The 16,513-nt window shown below is 41.0% G+C and overlaps 1 long non-coding RNA gene across 1 annotated transcript; it reads right to left on the bottom strand.

Annotated features, from left to right (window-relative positions):
- Positions 1-2,360: 2,360 nt before the first annotated feature.
- LOC137641387 (uncharacterized) lies at positions 2,361-15,794 on the bottom strand. Its single transcript, XR_011044508.1, has 3 exons — positions 15,676-15,794; positions 10,851-12,770; positions 2,361-2,713 (listed from the first exon to the last, which is right to left on the bottom strand). It is a non-coding gene; the product is annotated as an uncharacterized lncRNA (long non-coding RNA).
- Positions 15,795-16,513: the final 719 nt, after the last annotated feature.

Raw genomic sequence — 16,513 nt, 5'->3', positions numbered from 1 at the left:
TTTGAATTTAAAGTTACAGAATAATAAATTCTACTTTAAAGGAACAGATTATTAATTCTTACTTTAAAAAACAGTTTTGTTCTGTGAAGAATCTAAAAATAAGGTAACTGAACCTATATTTAAGTTACTTAACAAGTAATTAATCTACCTGTCCTCCTGCCTAAATTTGAGATGAAAACTCTGTTTTGATGTGTAGCAAACTAACAGGACACCGATTCCTGTGTAGAAAATCACTGCAGTTCATAATGACCGACACAGATATCTAAATTTTATACAATTTAGATTTCTAAAATAAATACAATTTGACCACTGCTGCAATAAAACCTTAACATTAACCCTACGATGTTTATAACTGGCAGACCCCATTTGGAGTTTCTCTACAGAAAAGGAGAGTTCTTTAACTACAGTAGTTATCGGTTGATGTCGAGGTCTAGATTACACACACACACTCACATACAAACAAGAACACTTTTCATTTGGTTAACCAAACGGGAACTAATCCAAGCATCCCTGAATAAAATCAAGGCAATATTCGTTAACCCCGTGCCTCGTTCTAGCAAGCAAAAAAAGTGTCTTACATGCACTATGTCATAAACATTTTTTTCAAAACAGTTGAGCCTTTCCTCGTTTGAATGAATAGTATATGATTCTCAGGTAGTTTTGTTGAGGTAATTAACTCTATACCTTTAAATATACACATGCATATACTCAAACTAATTGTCCATACACTTTTTCTTATTCTTCCTGATTCAGCATCTACTCCTCATACAAGAGGATATCATTTACCCATTCACACGTACACACTCGCACTCACTCACACAAACCTCTCCTCCAATAAGTAAAATCATTTACCCATTCACACGCACACACTCGCACTCACTCACACAAACCTCTTCTCCAATAAGTAAAATGTGATCTGCCAGTTATAAAAACTTTCAAAAACTAATATAACTCCTTACTAACGCAAAAATTAAACAGAACAACAACACAAAGTGTCAGGAAGGTATTTACCTTGATAACTACAAATTAAAGTTTACATCAGTTGATTCAGACAAGACAATCAACTCTAGACAAAAAAGAATTCTCTCTAAAGTAATGATAAAGATTTACCGAAACTTGAATTTAAGTAAAACCCTTATTTCAACAATAGATTCATAATGATCCATAATGAGTTTAAACACTTCCTGACACTTGGTTGTTTACAAAGCCTTAACGACTCAAATTATTTCAGGCAATTCAGCCAATAGCAGAACGTCCTCAACTTACAAACATTCGGAGATATAAATGCAAATGCAACTGATATAAATATCAGATATTGTATCAAAACTCATAATGAAATATTGTAATAAAACAATATAGTATAATATTGTAGTGGCTGATGAGGTAACGTCCCTGACTGGTTAACGCCAGGCTGGGGTTCGAGGCCCGCTCAAACTCGTTAGTTCCTTTGGTCGCTGCAACCATTCTTGTGAGCTAAGGATGGGGAGTTTGAGGGAGCCTATAGGTCTATCTGCTGGTGAGTCATCAGCAGCCATTGCCTGGCCCTTCTTGGTCCTAGCTTGGGTGGAGAGGGGGCTTGGGCACTGATCATATGTATATATGGTCAGTCTCTAGGGCATTGTCCTACTCGATAAGGCAATGTCATTGTCCCTTGCCTCTGCCATTCATGAGCAGCCTTTAATGGACTATTTGTTTACTTTTGCAGCTGAAAATCATAGTCATGTGAATTAGGTGAATCCTACCCTAAGACAAAATTGAATAAAATTTAACTTACAAACAATTTGACTTGAAAATATCATCTTTGAACCTATTAAGTTTGTAAGTTGAGGACTTTCTGTAATAAAATTAATTAAAAATTACATGGTTTTGATTACATCATATATTAAAATCTTCAATAGCATTTCTATCATCCAAGCACTCAGGTATTTAAATGATCGTACCTCAAGCAAGTACTCGGTCTTTCCTTTGCATTATTATTACTATCATTATCATCATTACTAGCTAAGCTACAACCCTAGCTGGAAAAGCACCTTCATTCACAAAGTTAAATATTCTTTAAAATCTTTAGCTAACAAAAATGTTACCAATTCTGAACCACGTCTATGTTCCCACTTTCACTTAAAATCAATCTAGCTGAAAATGAAGCCCCTTCTTCAACTAATATGAAATGAAAATCTCTGTTATTATTACTAGCTAAGCTGCAACCCTAGTTGAAAAAGCAGGATCCTATACGCCCTTATACAAAGTACCCAAATGAGGAAAGGAAATATGGAAACAGATAGAATAGTGTGCCTGAGTGTACCCTTAAGCAAGGGAACTCTTAAGAGACCTAATCCTATCATATAAAAGTGAAGAGAACGACCATACTATAATACAAAATGTGTCAAACTTCGAAGCTGAAGACGACTCATTTCTAATTAAGGAACTAGTGACATGTATATGAATGATGTATCTAGTCTAATGTCCATCATACATACACACAGACAAACAGATATGCTCAAATTTCATACTGAAAGCTTAACATCAAAACTAATGACGCTAGAATTAGAGAGGATTTTCGTATTCAATCCAATGAAGACTCTTGAACTGCATAAATGCTATGGTCCAGCATGGAGGTTCCCCTGGTTGAGTTAAAAGGACGCTGAAGACTTGAGCGCTGGTCTGTATTTGAGGGAGATTTTACAGCATTTGATTCCACACAAGATGATATTATCTGAAACGAAACAAAACAGTTTTGGTATTAAAAATATTTGCATTAAAACATTTAACAAAATATTCATAGCAAGTAAAACGGTTATAAATATTTCATATTAAATAATAAAACCTTATATAAATTAATATAAATGCTCGTAAAAATATATTGTACAGTGGAGCAGTTTCATCATAAAAGTTCAGATAATTTTCATAATTTCTGATGTACACTTGTAACACAATACTTATTTACGTTTTAGTTAACTTGGTGGTTTAGTATAACTATTTACCAATAAATATCTTAGGCCCGAGATTTTCCAAAATATGTGGATAAAAATTTCTTAGGCCGAGATTTTCCAAATCCAAATTATCTGGATAAAAAATAAAATCTCCCTCGTTTCTTCCCAAAAACAATCTAATGTCTCAGACAAACTTCCATTCATTCTCCATTTAAACATTCCAAGATTCTTTTCTTTGGAATAAATGCTACTAAGAATAACTAAATCCAACCATTCACATATACTGCAAATATCCAACGGAACAGAAAACAAAGTAACATAATTGTAATACTATATCTTATGAAAAAGAAAAATAAAAGTAACAAAAGAAAAAGAAAACAAAAGAAAAATAAAAGCAACAAAAGAAATTAGAAAAGTAACATAAGCGCAAAGCCAAAATACACGGAAATAGAAATCAAACGAAGGGTGAAACTATGAAACCATAAGGAAAATAAACCAGGAACAAGAATCCTTCAATTAAAACAACGAACACTCGACTTTATGAAACTATACTAGATTCCAAACTCTTCAAACATTAGATCATTAAAATCCAGAACAAAGTAAACTCTCAAGTGTGTTGGAGGGTTGCCACTTGCCAGTAACTACCGACACCTCGTTATGAATCTTGACAACAGAGTTCCAGCTTCGATGAAATTACACTCCTAAGAAAGGGCAAAGATAAGAACAATAGATGGATATAAACAATATGAAAAATGTTATTTTTATAATAAAATAAATTTTTGAATATACTTACCCGGTGATTATATAAGCTGCAGCTCTGCTGCCCGACAGAAAAACTCTAAGCTCAAAATCCGCCAGCGATCGCTATGCAGGTAGGGGGTGTACTTCAACAGCGCCATCTGTCGTGCAGGTACTCAGTACTCAATGTAAACACAGAACTCAATTTTCTCCTCGGTCCACTGGGTCTCTATTGGGGAGGAAGGGAGGGTCCTTTAATATATAATCACTGGGTAAGTATATTCAAAAATTTATTTTATTATAAAAATAACATTTTTCAATATTAAACTTAGCCGGTGATTATATAAGCTGATTCACACCCAGGGGGGTGGGTAGAGACCAGCATTAATTGTTTACATTATTATGAGCTAAGGATTTTGTATTTCATTTTAGCAGTTATTCAAAATAACAAACATAAAATAAATAAGTACCTGGTAAGGAAGTCGACTTGAACAATTACTCTGCCTTTTTTAAGTACGTCTTCCTTACTGAGCCTCGCGATCCTCTTAGGATGCTGAGCGACTCCTAGGAGCTGAAGTATCAAGGGTTGCAACCCATACTACAGGACCTCATCAAAACCTCTAATCTAGGCACTTCTCAAGAAAAGAATTTGACCACCCGCCAAATCAACCAGGATGCGAAAGGCTTCTTAGCCTTCCGGACAACCCAAAAACAACAATAAAAAACATTTCAAGAGAAAGATTAAAAAAGGTTATGGAATTAGGGGAATGTAGTGGTTGAGCCCTCACCCACTACTGCACTCGCTGCTACGAATGGTCCCAGGGTGTAGCAGTTCTCGTAAAGAGACTGGACATCTTTAAGATAAAAAGACGCGAACACTGACTTGCTTCTCCAATAGGTTGCGTCCATTATACTCTGCAGAGATCTATTTTGTTTAAAGGCCACTGAAGTTGCGACAGCTCTAACTTCATGTGTCCTTACCTTCAGCAAAGCATGGTCTTCCTCATTCAGATGGGAATGAGCTTCTCGTATCAACAGTCTGATATAATAGGAAACTGCATTCTTTGACATAGGCAAAGAAGGTTTCTTAATAGAACACCATAAAGCTTCTGACTGTCCTCGTAAAGGTTTAGTTCGTCTTAAATAGAACTTAAGAGCTCTAACAGGGCATAAGACTCTTTCTAGTTCATTTCCAACCAAATTTGAAAGGCTTGGAATATCGAACGATTTCGGCCAAGGACGAGAAGGTAGCTCGTTTTTGGCTAGAAAACCAAGCTGTAAAGAACATGTAGCCGTTTCAGATGAAAATCCGATGTTCCTGCTGAAGGCGTGAATCTCACTGACTCTTTTAGCTGTTGCTAAGCAAACGAGGAAAAGTCTTTAAAGTGAGATCTTTAAAGGAGGCTGATTGTAGTGGCTCGAACCTTTCTGACATAAGGAATCTTAGTACCACGTCTAAATTCCAACCCGGTGTAGCCAAACGACGCTCCTTCGAGGTCTCAAAAGACTTAAGGAGGTCCTGTAGATCTTTGTTGTTAGAAAGATCTAAGCCTCTGTGACGGAAGACTGCTGCCAACATGCTTCTGTAACCTTTGATAGTGGGAGCTGAAAGAGATCTTTCCTTCCTCAGGTATAATAGGAAGTCAGCTATTTGGGTTACAGAGGTACTGGTCGAGGATACTGATACCGACTTGCACCAGTTTCGGAAGACTTCCCACTTCGACTGGTAGACTCTAAGAGTGGATGTCCTCCTTGCTCTAGCAATCGCCCTGGCTGCCTCCTTCGAAAAGCCTCTAGCTCTAGTGAGTCTTTCGATAGTCTGAAGGCAGTCAGACAAAGAGCGTGGAGGCCTGGGTGTACCTTCTTTACGTGTGGCTGACGTAGAAGGTCCACTCTTAGAGGAAGAGTTCTGGGAACGTCCACCAGCCATTGAAGTACCTCGGTGAACCATTCTCTCGCGGGCCAGAGGGGAGCAACTAACGTCAACCTTGTCCCTTCGTGAGAGGCGAACTTCTGCAGTACCTTGTTGACAATCTTGAACGGGGGGAATGCATAAAGGTCTAGATGGGACCAATCCAGTAGAAAGGCATCTATATGAACTGCTGCTGGGTCCGGGATTGGTGAGCAATATATTGGGAGCCTCTTGGTCATCGAGGTTGCAAAGAGATCTATGGTAGGTTGGCCCCATGTGGCCCATAGTCTCTTGCACACATCCTTGTGTAGGGTCCATTCTGTTGGAATGATTTGACCCTTCCGACTGAGGCAATCCGCCATGACATTCATGTTGCCTTGAATGAACCTCGTTACTAGAGAAAGGTTTAGATCTCTTGACCAGGTGAGGAGGTCCCTTGCGATCTCGTACAACGTCATAGAATGGGTCCCTCCTTGCTTGGAGATGTACGCCAAGGCCGTGGTGTTGTCTGAGTTCACCTCCACCACCTTGCCTTGAAGGAGGGACTTGAAGCTTTTCAAGGCCAGATGAACTGCCAGTAGCTCCTTGCAGTTGATATGTAACGTTCTTTGATTCGAGTTCCAAGTTCCCGAGCATTCCCGACCGTCTAATGTCGCACCCCAGCCCGTGTCCGATGCGTCCGAGAAGAGAACGTGGTTGGGGGTCTGAACAGCCAGGGGCAGACCTCTCTGAGGTTGATGTTGTCCTTCCACCAAGTCAGTGATGACTTCATCTTCTCGGAAATGGGGATCGAGACCGCTTCTAGCGTCTTGTCCTTTTCCCAGTAAACAGCTAGGTGAAATTGAAGGGGACGGAGGTGTAGTCTCCCTAACGAAATGAACTGTTCCAGGGATGAAAGCGTCCCTATCAGACTCATCCACTGTCTGACTGAACATCGTTCCTTCTTTAGCATGTTCTGGATGCATCCTTGGGCTTGACTTGTTCTGGGGGCCGACGGAAAAGCCCGAAAAGCTTGACTGTGAATCTCCATCCCTAAGTACACTATTGTTTGGGATGGGACCAGTTGGGACTTTTCCATATTGACCAGGAGACCCAATTCCTTGGTCAGATCTAGAGTCCACTTTAGATTCTCCAGACAGCGACGACTGGAAGAAGCTCTTAGAAGCCAGTCGTCCAAATAGAGGGAGGCTCTGATATCCGCTAAATGCAGGAATTTGGCAATATTCCTCATCAGCCTCGTAAATACAAGAGGAGCTGTGCTTAGGCCAAAGCACAGGGCTTGAAATTGGTAGACAACCTTTTCGTAAACGAATCTCAGCAAAGGTTGGGATTCTGGGTGGATGGGGACGTGAAAGTAAGCGTCCCTTAGGTCTAAAGAGACCATCCAGTCTTCCTTCCTGACCGCTGCTAGAACGGACTTTGTGGTCTCCATGGCGAACGTCTGCTTTGTGACAAAGACATTCAGCGCACTGACGTCTAGCACCGGCCTCCACCCTCCTGTCTTCTTTACCACTAAGAAGAGACGGTTGTAGAAGCCCGGGGATTGATGGTCCCGGACTTTGACTACCGCTCCCTTTTCTAGTAAGAGAGACACCTCCTGCTTCAAAGCTAGTCTCTTGTCTTCCTCTCTGTACCTGGGAGATAGATCGATGGGAGATGTTGCTAGAGGGGGTTTGCGTACAAACGGGATCTTGTACCCTTCTCTGAGCAACTTCACAGATTGTGCATCTGCGCCCTTTTTCTCCCAGGTCTGCCAGAAGTTCTTGAGTCTGGCTCCCACTGCTGTCTGAAGAAGGTGGCAGTCAGACTCTGCCTTTAAAGGACTTGGTACCTTTCTTCTTCCCACGTCTCCCTTCGGCACGAGCACCTCCTCTGCTGGAGGCTCTGCCACGAAAAGGCGGAATGAATCTGGACGCTGGAGTGTCCATCCTGGGTCTAGACAAGGTAGGCAAAGGGGTGGCTTTGCGGGCAGAGGACGCAACCAGGTCATGGGTGTCTTTCTGAATCAAGGAGGCAGCAATCTCCTTTATCAAGTCCTCTGGGAAAAGGCACTTTGAGAGAGGAGCAAACAGAAGTTCCGATCTCTGACACGGTGTTACTCCAGCTGACAGGAAAGAGCAAAGGTTTTCCCGTTTCTTGAGGACCCCGGATACGAACGAAGCCGCAAGCTCACTGGATCCGTCACGTATGGCCTTGTCCATGCAGGACATAATGAGCAAGGAAGCTTCCTTGTCAGAAGGGGAGATCTTCCTGCTCAAAGCTCCCAGACACCAGTCCAAAAAGTTAAAGACCTCGAAGGCTCTAAACACTCCTTTCAACAGATGGTCTAAGTCTGAAGGAGACCAACAAATCTTAGAGCGTCTCATGGCTAGCCTGCGGGGAGAGTCTACTAGACTTGAGAAGTCGCCCTGGGCAGAGGCAGGAACTCCCAAGCCGAGAACTTCTCCCGTGGCATACCAGACGCTCGATCTGGAAGAGAGTCTCGCAGGGGGAAACGTAAATGCTGTCTTCCCAAGGTTCTTTTTGGACTGCATCCAATCTCCTAAAACTCGTAAAGCTCTCTTGGACGAGCGGGCGAGAACTTTTCTAAAGTCCAAGGAGGGTTGCGTGGTCTTGGGTTCGTCGATGTCCGTATGCGGGTCGTCAATGTGTGCAGCGTCGTCATCATCAGAGAGTCCATCATCTGAAAACTGAGGAGGAAGCGGAAAAGGAGTAGGAATCGGCTGGTCAGCTGAGTCCGGCAGCACGGGTGCACGCGTGACTGAACCGGACGCAACGTCATGGAACTGTTGCCCAGTCTGTGAACTGGCAACAACCATAGCAGCGCGGGGACGTATAGCGTCTACTCCAGACTGTCTAGTCTGCTGTGGGTGAGTAGTGGTAACCACACTGGGTTGCGGAGGTTGACGCACCGCGTCAAAACAAAACAACTTAGGTTGTTGTTGTACCTCGCGAACGTCAACGGAAGGTTCCGTGCGTCGCTGAACGTCAACATGCGGCTGGCAGGGTACACTGGAACGCATGGGTGGCGGGACTCTCACAGCTGGAGTGCGGGAGAAGGTAGCCTCAGCGTCCACCGGACGCACAACCGTGGTTGGTTGTAGGCTAGAGGTTGGTGCAGCGTCAACCTTCTCCGCACGAAAGTCCTGCATCAATGACGTTAACTGTGACTGCATGGTCTGCAGCAAAGACCACTTAGGGTCTACAGGAGCAGGTGCGGCAACAGACGGTGTTACTGCCTGATGCGGTACCGCTTTGCCTCTCTTAGGAGGTGAGCAGTCGTCGGAAGACTGCAGCGAGTCCGAACTGACCCAGTGGCTACAACTGGGCCGTTGGACTTGCGCGGAAGGGACCGACTTGCGCTTAAGAGGCCGCGAGACCTTGGTCCATGGTTTCATATGAGAAACCTCTTCCGCAGACGAGGAATAAATGGGCTCTCTCGTCTTCGTGTGGGTGGGGCGATCTTGGGTAGATACGCCCGAAACCACGGAGGGAACGTCTGTTCGCTGATTAAAGCCTCTCGAACCCTTTGGTCGTACGACATTGCTTCTCCCCTGGGCTTGGGAGCTTGCAAGAGGTCCCGGACTGGGAGGACGACAGGCACGAACAGACGAACCCTCAAGCGCAACACTATCCACAACACTACCACTCACTTTATCACTACCCACTGCACTCTTGCACTTCAGCTCCTTGACGTCTGCCATGAGCTGGTTACGGTCACTAGCCAAGGACTCGACTCTCTCACCCAGAGCCTGAATGGCACGCATCATATCTGCCATCGAAGGTTGTTGAGTGCTAGAAGGGGGATCAGGAGCAACCACTACAGGGGAAGGAATAGGTTGTGGGGCATGAGGAGAGGAAAATTCAACGGAGCGAGATGAACTTCTCCTGACTCTATCTCTCTCTAGCCTACGTGTATATTTCTGGAATTCGAGAAAATCGAATTCCGAAAGCCCAACGCATTCCTCACATCGATCTTCCAATTGACAGGTTTTATCCCGACAATTGGAACAAACGGTGTGAGGATCGATAGAGGCCTTCGGAAGACGCCTTGAACAGTCCCTAGCATTACACTTTCTGAATTTAGGGACTTGAGAAGGGTCAGCCATTTTGAATTAGTCAAAGGGGAATTCAAAAAAACTATCCAAGTCGTCAACAAATAATCCGATATCAACAAAAGAATGCAAGGATGTATTGAAGATAACGTCTGCAAAGCGAAAGCTCAAAACTAGAAATGTGTACTTCACCAAAATATGTGAAAACCAATCCAGTAAGCAACAGCGAATTTAGTAGGTCTTGCCGGTGGCACGACAGATAGAAAATTGAGTTCTGTGTTTACATTGAGTACTGAGTACCTGCACGACAGATGGCGCTGTTGAAGTACACCCCCTACCTGCATAGCGATCGCTGGCGGATTTTGAGCGTAGAGTTTTTCTGTCGGGCAGCAGAGCTGCAGCTTATATAATCACCGGCTAAGTTTAATATTGAAAACTAAAACCTCAAACATTGATTTAACTTTCACCATTGCACTACAGTGGTATTACAAAAACTGAGCCTCAAACATTATTCGTTCATTACTTACTTTACTTTTACTTTAAGGGCTGCTTTTCTGGCCCTATACAGCAGGGGAACCCTACTCTCTACAGGACCTCCACAGTCATTTTATCATAGTTGTTTGAAAGCTTTCGACATTCCACACCGCATATTGCTTGTTTATTGTCAAATCGACACTATCAAAGCACTCATAGAACATGAAAGTCTTCAGTTTCATCTTGAAAGCCTTAATATTTCTAATTTTTCAGGATGTCTAGTGGGAGGTTATTGTATAGTGTCAGGGCTACATATTTAAATGCTCTAGAGCCTACAATAGACACAATCTTGGAGGAACAAAGAAATAACGCATGACATAAGCATGTATTATGTTTGAATACAATCGAGGTAGAAGGTAAAAAGAGTAGTAAACATATTCATATCAAACTACAGCTGGAAGAATAATGAGGAGCCTTCGTTCTGAAGACTGGTGGATACCCCAACTCCCCGGTATACAAACAAGAGCTCTCTTGCTTCAAAACTACAATTACCATTGCAGCTCTCCTTAATAAGGTATGTTATGCTAAAGAAAGAGGGTTTGTATTTCACGCAAGAACAAATTGATCTTAAAGTTTATTTCATCAGGAACTGAAATATATTAATAACAATTTTGGAAAAATTAACATTAAGGAATTGAAGAATCCTGTATAGGAAATCAAATTGTAGTTTACAACGCTCACCTTAGTAAGTCCGTCGTTTAATAAATTGTATTGCTTCCCATGTCTCTGGCGTCACGTCTACATGGAATGCTTTGGCAGATCTTGAAGTGTCATTTAAACTTGCAGACTTTGTTTTCCTAGCCTCCGATTTTGTTTCTGCATACACATTCATCATACTTGTCTTGTTTGCTCTTCTTAAAACTTTAACAGAAATATACACAATATGGTAGGTCAGATGAAATTGAACCATAACAAAACTCAAAGTATGATTGTAAGTAGGTAGAGAACAGTGGCTCTTCAACATCTGGATCTCAGCATTGACAATGTTTCTTTAACTCTGTATGGTTCTTTTAAAATTTTAGGTGTGATTCTTGATATCAAATTTTCTTTTGAGAAACACATTAGGTCTGTACCTTCTTCAGTTGCATAAAAAATTTACTTGATGAGAAAGTCCTTTAAGAGTTTTGGTGATCAATCTATTCTGAAGAAGTGTTTTTATTCTTTCATTCTGCCTTGTTTTGAGTATTATTCTCCTGTCTGGTCTTCAACTGCTGAATCTCATCTTAATTTGTTGGACAGGAACTTATGGTCTATTAAATTTCTTATTCCTGATCTAGATAGGACTCTCTGGCACTGTTGTTCAGTTAGTTCGTTATGCATGTTGCATAAGGTTTTTCATAATTCTGAACATCCTTTACCATCTAGTTCATAATACTAGACATGCAGTTAATTCTAATAGTCAGGCCTTCTCCATCATAAGGCTTAATACTGTGTAGAAGTTTTATTCCTCGTGTGACCAAGATGTGGAATGATCTTTCTAATTAGGTAGTTCAATCGGTGGAGCTTCATAAGTTCAAAATTGCATCGAATGCTATGTTGAACAGACTGACGTAAATCTCTTTTTATAGTTTATGTATGAGAGATCTATTCTTAAAAGACAGACTGTTATTTGGATAGTTCATTACATTTCTTGTAATTTAATTATTTCCTTATTTCCTTTCCTCTCTGGGCTATTTATCCCTGTTGGAGCCCTGGTGCTTATAGCATTCTGCTTTTCCAACTAGGGTTGTAGCTTAGCTAGTAACAGTAATGGTAATAATAATAAAAACTCTTCCAAACTTTCTAGGTTACAACTGAAAGACTTCAACTTGATAAAGTCGAGGAACAAAATTTAGTCACTAAATTCGCCATCACTGATTAAATGTCTTGAGAGGTGTTCTTTCATGGTTACAGTTTCGGAGGTCCAACTAATTTGGAAGACTGAACAAACTTCATTATAGATGGCAGCCAGTCATTCCACATACAACCATGTGTTTGTTCCTTGTTGATGCAAATCATTAAGGAGACAATTTTCCTTCCTTCAATAAAGAGACTTGAAAAATATCTTCTAAATAAGTCATTAGAAATAAATTGTTAAAGTAATACAGTAGTTGCTAGATATGACTAAAGCTCCAATCATAAATTTCAGGAATTATTTTCAAAGAAATTTGATGGTAATACATGTTCAGAGCTCTTTGTAATCATCCATGATAACTTGGAAGAAGTGCTTGAGAGCAGCATTGATAACAGTGCATAAATGGAAGGCTTTCTAACGATGATCAGAGCAACTTCATTCTTTTTATCTCATCAACCACAATTCTAAAGACATTTTCGTATCTCTGCTGATCAACGTGGTCAATCTTATCAATCTCTATTTGTTGCTTGATTCAATTTCAAATGCGTAACAGAGGACTTCCCGAGATATCTAGCTCGAACAAAGCTTTCAAAGACCACATGATATATCCAGATGATTCTAAGAGAAGGTGGACTAAAGCCAGGCCTTGTTTCGGAGGGAGCTACCTCACGAACAAGAAACTGTAAATTTCGCAGAACTGTCATGATGAGGAACAAGTTTTCCAATTCTGCTGAATTCATGTTGATCTTGATACGGAATGAAGAAATCTGAAAAAAAGGAAGTTAAATGAATATGGAAAGAAACAATACTTGCTTTTGAATGGCAGTACCCTAAATGAGAAAATTCAATGTATGACACATTAAAAACTATTTGTTCTTTATGTCAAAAGTATTTTACATTTAAGTATTTACTGCAATGATCAGAATATCAAAACAATTTCTAGCAATTTGTATTTTTCTTAACTATACAAACCTAAGTCCTTAAATGGGAGTAGTGAAGCTGAACTCAAGGTGGTGGTCATTACTACAAGGTCACTGATAAGTAACTAGGAAATACAGCAGGGTTCTGTTTGCTCAAAAGATGTCAATAAAACTAAAGAGCAAGATCCAGCGCCAGGCTGTGAGACCTGCAATGCTGTACTTGTCCAAAACATGGACAACTAGAAGGAGAGATGAGAACAAGATTGATGTAACTGAGATGATGAAGTTGAGGTAGCAATGTGGACTTGCTAGAAAGGATAGAGTTAAGAACGAACATAGAAGCACTCTCAAAATAGCACCAGCTTCAACCAAGGTGAGGGAAAGTAGACCGAGATGGTATGGACATATAAAGAAATAAGAGGAAGGCAGTCCAATAGGGAAGATGATGGATATGGGACTACTGTACCAGGTAGGAAAGGGATACATGGACCAAAATTGCGATGGATTAACTGTGTGAAGTGAGATATGAGGGAGCTGTGATTGAGCGAGGAAGATGCACTGGACCGAAGCAAATGGAAGAATGTGTTGAAGAACATTACAACGACCCCAAATAGGGACAAGCTTTAAGAAAAAGAAGAAAAAGACCGATAAGTAAACTGGTCCCCAATGGACAGTCCACTGAGAAGCCACTTCGAGCCTAAACCTAGGGTTGTGGTGGCCAATGTGGTAACGTCCCTGACTGGCGATCGCCAGACTGGGGCTCAAGTCCCACTCAAACTCGTTAGTTTCTTTGGTCGCTGTAACCTCACTATCATTGTAAGCTAAAGTTGGAGTGTTTGGGGGAGCCTATAGGTCTACTTGCTGAGTCATCAGCAGCCATTGCCTGGCCCTCCTTGATCCTAACTTGGATGGAGAGGGGGGTTGGGCGCTGATCATATGTATATATGGTCAGTCTCTAGGGCCTAGTCCTGCTTGATAGGACAATGTGACTGTCCCTTGCCTCTGCCATTCATGAGTGGCCTTTAAACCTTTAAACTTGTAGGACAGTTGAGGCATGATGTGTAACTTAAGGACTCTGGTTTGGTAAATAGCTCCTACACAAATACAAAACCTCATCCTTTAATAGGAGACTTATCCTTAGGAGGGAAGAATGTCCAACAACAACACTAGCTGGTTTAAATACCGGAACGGCAAAAGACTTTGACATACAAAAGGAGCGGAAGTAATGACTCCTGCCAAATTCGAAAGCTGGGAAAACGATGTCGTAGGTTTCCACCAAATCTTGCCAGACGGTCATGGAAGAACCTATATCTATAATAAAAGTTTGAAATGTATGGTCATTAAAAGCAATGGGTTCGTATACATCTCCAGTCATCATCATCTTTGAAAGGAGGACAGGAGATATAGTTCTATACTTGAAATATACAGAAAAGCTATATACTTAAAATGTACAGAAAAGTTCATTGGTTGGGATGCTTACCGGCATCAAATGTCCAATCCAGTAAATATAAGCACGGCCGCTGCACCCTAAGAGAAGGAAAACAAAAGTGGAAAAATGACTGACATTCTTACATCTCTTCCTGGACTTACGTCATAACTGCTATCTTGGAGGAGATGCTTCTTGTCCGGTGACACAGGTAGGTTTGCTAATCAACCTGCTGAAAAACTACCAGGAGCCTAAGGGTAAAAGTATCCTGGGACTTATGGGTATAATCACAAAGGTAGTGAGTGGTAAGGGTTGGCTGGTGCTTCCAGAATCAAGCCTTCAAGACTTGCAATGGTGACAGGTTTGTTCTGAAGGCCAGTGTCAGATCAATCACCCTGATTTTGTAAGCGCGTGCTTGTAAAATTCGTTCTGGTTCTTCAAATGACGCCGGATATGCTGGTCTGAAGATTTTTTCTTGGTAGAAAGATGCAGAGGATCTTCACAGATATCGAGACATCTGTACATTGCCTCGCGAAAAGCCTTTCGCTCGGAGGAGATACTGGATAGTCTCCACCAGAGAAGTGACAGGGAGGTAACCGATGCTCGGTTCAAATGAGAGTTGTGTGAAAAATGTTTCTTTCCGCTATGGGAGCCTCTTGAAAGAAGGTTCCTGGTACCACACTCTTTCCCACTGCATAACTTAGACTTTTTTCCATTAACACAACTCAAACATAACTGTCTACAATACTATCATTATCACCATCTCCTCCTATGCCTATTGACACAAAGGGTCTCGGCTAGATTTCGCCAGTCGTCTCAGTACTTCTCAACTCATCATCTCCCACTTCACGCTTCATAGTTCTCAGCCATGTAGACCTGGGTCTGAAACTCTTCTAGTACCTTGCGGAGCCCAGTTAAATGTTTGGTGAACTAATCTCTTTTGGGGAGTCACTTGCCTTAGTTAGATAGGCACTCTATGGATTTGGTCTACAATTCCACTTAATAAAATTGATTAAAAAAAAACAAAAGATTAAAACAGCCAGAGGAGCCCGATGAGAAGTATGTCTGTACTCTCCGACAGTCAAAGTCCAACTGAAGGTTATGCTACACAGCAGGTGGGAGGGGCCTACCCACTAGCTACTACTAATTCCTTGTTAAAAGTTTGAACGGCTGTTCTACCTTCGTTGAAGTCACAGTCTTACCAATGGTTGAAGGTTTGTATTATGTGTATGAACAAATATCCCTTAAAGTAAGTCTGATATCAAAGTAGCCAAGATGAGTAACAAATATTTCTATTACAAAAAATACCAACTACAAAATACTCACAAATTAAAGAATCCAAAAGTGGTTCTTCAAATATATATCCCTGGAAAATGCAGAACTGTCCACAATTGGTTGACAAATACTCATGCCTGGAAAAAAGGGAGATCTTTATTGTAATTCACACTACACGATACAGTATGTACTATGATCCTTATTATTATGAGAAAACCAAAATGCTCCAAAGACAAATTTCAACTGGACATTGTATCAAAAACCTTTAAATAGGAGTGCATATTCTTACTTGAGGACTTGTGGAATGTATAGAGGGAATTTCTGTTATTTCTTATATAAATCATAATCCAGGATACTACAGTACTGCATTGCTTTAAATTGAACAGTTTTACACCCTACTCACCTTAAGAATTTTTCATTATTCTCCGTACCTTTAGAACTGAATATATGTATGGTCTTTTTGACAGTCTTGGTGTGGATTCTAGATTTTGACATTTAGTTCCCATATGCCCCAGCCTTGCTCCAGAAGGGATGGCTTTTCTCTTGCTTAAAGTCAAAGACTTTTAATTAGTTCAGGACGTAAAGATGCATTTCTGTAGTAAAAGTATCTGCTTGTCCAAGACATTGAAAACTTGCAGCTAATCCAGTTTTTGTTCATCCTTTATACCCTACACTTTCTCTACATTTTTAGCTTCATCTTTTACAATTTTAGCTTCAAATAAAACCTAAAGGCAGTCACATTTGTGAGTCTTACTTTTTCTTTTCATGAGTCTCAATACTACAAAGTATACCATGAGTTTCAGTCAAGCAATGATTAATTGTAGCATGATCTTCCTCATCAAATAGTTGAATCAGTGGATCTTCTTCAGAAGTTAAAACTAGGCACAAA

Source organism: Palaemon carinicauda, chromosome 5, assembly GCF_036898095.1.
Source record: "Palaemon carinicauda isolate YSFRI2023 chromosome 5, ASM3689809v2, whole genome shotgun sequence".
Lineage (NCBI taxonomy): Eukaryota > Metazoa > Arthropoda > Malacostraca > Decapoda > Palaemonidae > Palaemon > Palaemon carinicauda.
The sequence above is the reverse complement of the archived record's forward strand: the minus strand, read 5'-3'. Positions and strand labels throughout refer to the sequence as shown.